This window comes from Desmodus rotundus, chromosome 5, assembly GCF_022682495.2.
Source record: "Desmodus rotundus isolate HL8 chromosome 5, HLdesRot8A.1, whole genome shotgun sequence".
Classification (NCBI taxonomy): domain Eukaryota; kingdom Metazoa; phylum Chordata; class Mammalia; order Chiroptera; family Phyllostomidae; genus Desmodus; species Desmodus rotundus.
The window spans coordinates 112952765-112959258 of NC_071391.1; the positions used below are offsets into that span (position 1 = coordinate 112952765).

The 6494-nt window shown below is 37.6% G+C and overlaps 1 non-coding gene across 1 annotated transcript; it reads left to right on the forward strand.

The window, feature by feature from the left end:
• Positions 1-5741: 5741 nt before the first annotated feature.
• LOC112303142 (U6 spliceosomal RNA) lies at positions 5742-5848 on the forward strand. Its single transcript, XR_002974624.2, has one exon. It is a non-coding gene; the product is annotated as a U6 spliceosomal RNA (small nuclear RNA).
• The last annotated feature ends 646 nt before the right edge of the window (positions 5849-6494 follow it).

Here is a 6494-nt window from a genome sequence, read left to right on the forward strand (position 1 = left end):
TCAAAACATTCTTAAGGTTTCTAATAATTTATTTGCATATCTGTGTGTAATGCTTTTTAAAACATGCCCACAAATTCTTTGACACTCCTCTCACAAAAAGTAGAGTCTCCTTGTTTCTTTTTCAAATCCAGCCAGACTTAGTCACTCACTTAGAGCACACAGAATGTGAATGAAGTGACGCTGCGTGACACGGAGGCTCTGTCATAAAAGGAGATACTGCTACTGCTAATGTCCCTCCTTTTCCTCTCTCTCTCTGTCTGTCTCTGTCTGTCTGTCTGTCTGTCTGTCTGTCTCTCTCCTGCTCCCCCTCTCCCTCTCTCTGTGTCTGGCTATACTAAAGTCACCCTCAGAAAGCCATATACAGAGATGTGGCTTTAAAGCAGTGCTCAAGATGACTCCAGATGCTCCAGGCTTCAGCTAGCCACATCTTTGTAGCTCCGGCACCAATCACGTGATTTAGCAAGTCTTCAGATGATCCAGGCTCCCAGCCTTTGAGCCTTACCTGATGCTGAGTGGAATAGAACAACTAAGCTTTCTCTCCTATATCCTATCCAAATTCCTGACCCCCTAAATCTGTAGCATAATAAATATTGGTTGTTTTTCTACAATAGAGTTTTCGAGTAATTTGTTATGCAACCATGATAACTGTATTGGAATGTTGTAGCAAGAAATTTCACAAGAAATTTCGGGTGTTGCCTTGATAAGATCCTAAAAAATGTGGTAGTGGCTACAGGATTAGGAAACAGGTTGAAATTAGGCATGGGGGGTAGGGAACTGAAGATACTTCAGTTGGAAGAAGCTTGATGTGTCTGTGGAGTGTTGCTGGAGGTGAAAGGAGATATGAAAAAAATGGTTTTAGAGGCTGGAGGAAAAGGTGCCCTAATATGTTATGACAGGCTATCTTGCAACACCTTCCTCAGCATTGCAATAAAGTCAGACACTAAGTGATTTAGCTATGGAAATTCTTTGGCAGAGTGTTAAAGTTACTGCCTAGTTCATGGAATCTTATAGTAAAATGTGAGAGGAGAAAAGCTAAAGGAAAAATTGCCAAATACAATGAAGTCAGGGGTGCATTCTCATCTCAGCCTCCCCAAGATTTGCACATTAAGAAGGGACTTCAGAGCAAATGTCAAATCAGATGTGCAACTTCAAGAGTCATTGTTAAAACCTGAGAGATACAAGGTGATGTTTCACCCAATTGCGCAGCTGAACAAAGGTACATGGAAGGATTTTAAAGGTGCTCCATAGATCCTTCTTCTTTTTTTAAAAAAATCCTCACCCAAAGATATGTTTATTGATTTCTTTTAAGACAGAGGAAGTGGGAGGGGGGGGAGAGAGAGAGAGAGAGAGAGAAAGAGAGAGAGAGAGAGAGAGAGAGAGAGATCTAAATGAAAAAAAAAAAATCATTGGTTGCTTCCTGTATGCACCCCGACTGGGAATTGAACTCCCAACCTAGATATGTGCCCTGACCGGTGATCGAACCTGGAGCCTTTTGGCATATGGGATGGCATTCCAACAAACTTAGTCAATCACCCAGGGTTAGGTTCTCTTCATTATACAATATGGCTGATAATAATCTTAAGAGTGTTGTCTTTCAGCAACTTTATAGGAAACCCAAAGTAAAAAAAAAGGGTTTATCTCAGAAAAATCTGCATGTTCTTTTTTATAGTGATGTAGATTTATATGGAACCTACACAGTTTAAAAAGAAATAATGTTAGTTTGGACTTAAGGGACAGACATAATGCAACATGACAAAGAAGTTTTTGACCCCAAATTCTATGGACATGAAGCTGGTTGAAGAAACAACCTAAATGAAAACAGAAGGTGTTTTTAATAGAAAATTTTGGATTATTTAAAAAGCAAAACCAAGAACCTAGACTAATCAGGACAAGCCAAAAGCCATATAGAATCATTCCCAGGCATTAAGACTGAGCCCTACTCAAGAAGATAAGACACATACAAGCTTGGCTGAATTTCAGAAATGCTATAGACAGAGATTCCTGTGTGCAATTTGTTTTTCCCTTTGTAGATCAAGAGTTCCTAGAGTGGGTGAAAAAGTGGGTATGTAGAAGTTCAGTGACGATAAGTAACCTCACCATGTGATCCAATCATAAATTCCTAACTGGCTAGCAGGTCATGGTGAGCAGTCATACTTCAGGCCTGTAACTTCTTGAGAAATGCGTTTTTAAGCAAGCCCTGTCTGTTTTCCTTGTGCTTCTAGGTCAACACACCATCGACATGCAGAAGTAGTTCTCTTTTCAATACCCCTCAAAGGCATAACCGCCCTCAAGGGAATACATAATCTTTAACAGGCATTGTCATCCCTTTGGACTCAATGGAAATTATTCTACAGGTTTGGATGTTTTCCATTGAAAAGACCATCTGGAGAGACCACAGAGATGAAGACACTTGAGGAGCCCCAGGTATTCCAGTCTTCCCAGCCTACAGTCAAGACATGTGAGTGAGCAAGGCTTCTAGATGTTTCCAGTCCCCCGTCCTTCAGCTGCCACAGCTGACACTGAGTGGAATAGAAAGGAAGCTTTCTTCTCTGCTTTGCTCAGATTCCTGACCAACAGAGTTCGCGGGCATGATAAATGTTCTGTGTCACTGAGTTTCAGGTCTTTTTTTACACACAGTAACAAATAGCATGGGGCCTTTATGCACACTTGTCTGTTTCTGTTTCAAAACTATTTGCTCCTCTATGTAAATACTACTTATTTTTAAGATCTCTTTGAACATTTTAACTGTAAAATTTATTTTATAGTTATTTGGGGATTTACCTGTTATTTACATTTTTAGAATAACTTCAACTTTTTGGAAAGTTAATTGTTGTTTTAAAATTTAAGTTTTCTTCATGTGTCTTGGTGACTTTATTTTCAAATTTATCTTGAACTTACTTATTTTTATTTATTTTTCTTTTCTTGACCTTAGCCATTTTGTCTAGTGTTACTGTCATTTATTCTGCCACCTAAATTTTATTCAGAGCAAGGCTGTATATTTTAAGTGATGTCTGTTGTGTTATAGTGATATTATATATATAGTCAAAGGTATTATTAGTTGTCATAATGCTCTATCCAGAATTTATCTGCCTGGATATTTCCATTCTATTCTCCTTACCCAGATAATCAACATGGCACAGTTTCAGGAAGAACTTAAATATTATTTAGCTTATAGTTTCTTTTTTCTTTCCCCAAGAGAGAGACATAGGAGATTCATCCACATGGGCAGTTTTAAACTTTCCTTCAGCTAGGAGGAGATGAAAATTACCCCCAAACCATAGCCATATTGCCACACTGCTTTGACAGTACAACTCTAATAGTAGGCTACAGATTTGTTGTGAGCTTTCCTGATTTTCTCCAGTATCTTCAGTAGCTCAGGTAGAGATAAGGAACCTGGGCGATGGATGGATCCAGGCATGGAAGGTTGCAGGCAGATGCAAACAAAAAGGGAATGGAGTAAAAAGCTGGGTATTCTCACAAGGTTCATTGAGCACAGGGCAAAGCAAAAATGTGTATATAGACATGGGGTGAAAACAGAAGAGGTCTGGGGACGAGGGACCCCATTGTTTGGAAGACCTCGTTGCTTCAGAGCAAATGGGTGATACATGAAAGTGTGAGAAGATGAGCTCAAGTCTTCACAAACACTAAATTCCCGGAATGATGGCGGCCCAGAAGAGCAGCCAGCTGATAAAATAAGTCAGTCATTGATCAGAGGCTGGATATGTTGTATTATTAGAAATATCACTTTCACTCTAAGAAAAGCTAACATTTATTCACAGACGTGGTTTTACTTTTCATAATTATAATACAAATCCAACTATGAAAAAAACAAACAACCCTGGATAGATTAGAGGCTGGATTAATATTGACCATATTAATGATGTGAGAAAATGGTCATTTATATTGTCATTTGGCAAAAAGTATAGATGAGTATATATATTTATTTTTCTTTTTCTTAATTTCTTGTCAAACACTTTATGAGGCTCACATGAAAAGCAATTTTCTAGGAAGGGACATCATTATATCATATGAAAAATACTGGATATATAATCAAGATTATTAAATGACTGGCCAAATATTTTTATTAGCACATTTCTTTACCTTTGGAAAAAATTTATTTTCCCTCTCTCTCTCTTCCCATCTCCTCTCCTCTTCCTCTCATTTTCCTTTCATTTGTTTCTACCCTGAAAAGGATGGGTTGCACCAGACTGTTTTTAAGATTCCTTCCCAACTCCAATATTCTTGGGTTTCAAGTGTTTTTAAATTATTCACTGTGAGATAATTATTATACATTGTTCTTAAGATAAAAAGCGCTAAACAATATGGGATCCCTGATTATACAGTTATTGAAGTTGAGATGACCATATAAACATGATTTCTAAGAGGAGTTTTTCTGCCCTATGTATCTATCTGAATATTACTTAAAGTGGTTTGGGTGTCCTTTGATGGGATTCTAATGCAATCATTTGTGTCATAATTTTGATAGAAATTATTTCAATAGTGAAGTTATGGCTAAAACAGTGACATCTGGTGGCTTTAAGAGAGTTTTGCAGTTACTATATTTAAATTTTAATACATAGAGGACATAGTAGTATGACAAAGGTCCATAGTGAAACACGACAAATATGATAGAACTTATTTTTTCAGAAATATTACATTATTTTAAATTATGTTGTATTATTAGAAATATCACTTTCATTTTAAAAAAGCTAACATTTATACATAGATTTGGTTTTACCTTTCATAATTACAATACATGTCCAACTATTAAGAAAACAAACAGCCCTGGCTGGTGTGGCTCAGTAGGTTGAGTACTGTCCTGTGAAACAAAGGGTTGCTGGTTCGATTCCCAGTCAGGGCACATGCCTGGGTTACAGGACAGGTCCCCAGTTGGCGATGTGTGAATAATGGGCATGGTGACCTCATATCCAAGTTTCTCTCCCTCTCTTTCTGCTTTCCTTCCCCTCTCTCTAAAAATAAATAAATAAAATCTTAAAAAAAACAAACAAAAATTTCCCAGAGACCTTGATCCTGTATTTATTTTTGTAATGAACTAGGAGTGGAGGAATTGCTGCATTACCATAATTTTTACAGTAGCACTTTTTTATATTATATATTCCTAAACAGACAAATTGAATTTGAAAACAAAAGCTGTTTATATAAAAAATTCCTGTCGTATTCCCTGGTTTTATGAGAAATAAGGTATAAGTAATAAGAAAAGCAAATTTATTTCTCCTTGTTTGACATTTTTGTGTGTTTTTATTGAGACATTTACTTTTGAAATTATTTTTCTCTTCTTGCATTAAGCAACTAAAACAAAATTATGAACTCATCTGAATGACTATAACTTTTATCTACTGTTTCAACACTCTGCTTAAGAACAAAAAATTCAACTGGTAAATGTGACCAAGTCATGAATTGGGCAGCATCCCATTAGCAAATTGAGAATAGCCCCAAGGATCTGCACAGTGTAAAAGGTTTTCAGCCCTGGCTGCTTTGGCTCAGCGGATCGAACACTGGCATACAAACGGAAAGGTCGCTGGTTTGATTCCCAGGTGGGGCACGTACCTGTGCTGCTGGCCAGGTCAACTGGTCAATGCATCTCTTACACATTAACATTTCTCTCCTTCTCTTTTTCCCTCCCTTCCTATCTCTCTAAAAATAAATAAATAAAATCTTTTTTAAAAAGGTTTTCATAGAAACTGGGTAGGACAAAAATGTTATTAACAGATAAAAGAAGGGTGCTCACTTTAGCAGCACATATACTAACACTGGAGTGATACAGAGAAGATTAGCATGGCCCCTGTGCAAGGATGGCATGCAACTTCGTGAAGTGTTGCATTATTTTTACTTTTATTTGTTTTTTACACTTTATTTATTTATTTTCAGAGAGAGGGGAAGGAGAGAGAGAGGGAGAGAAACATCAATGTGTGGTTGCCTCTCACATGCCCCCTAGTAGGGACCTGGCTGCAACCTAGGCATGTGCCCTGACTGGGAATCAACCAGCTACTCTTTGGTTCTCAGGCCGGTGCTCAATCCCCTGAACCTCATCAACCAAGGCATGTGTTGCATTATATTTAATCATTAGGTATAATGATTAAATATAAACCTAATGCCATTAAATTTTAATGGAATACTACACAGCAGAAAGAAAGAAGGAACTATTTCTTTTGACAGCATGGATGGAACTGGAGAATGTTATGCTAAGTGAAATAAGCAAATTGGTGAAAGAGAAATACCATATGATCTCACCTATATGAGCAATTTAACGAACAAAATAAACTAACAAATAAAATAGAGCCATAGGCATGGAATAGACTGAAAGTGACCAAAGGGGAGGAGTGAGGGGGACAATGGTGGAAAGAAGGGGAAGGGACTAGAAAAAAGAACTTGTGTGAATGACCCATGGGAATGGACAACAGTGTGGGGATTGACGATGAGAGCAGGGTGGATGGGCATAGGAGGGCAAAGTGAGAGCAATTAGACAGCTATGA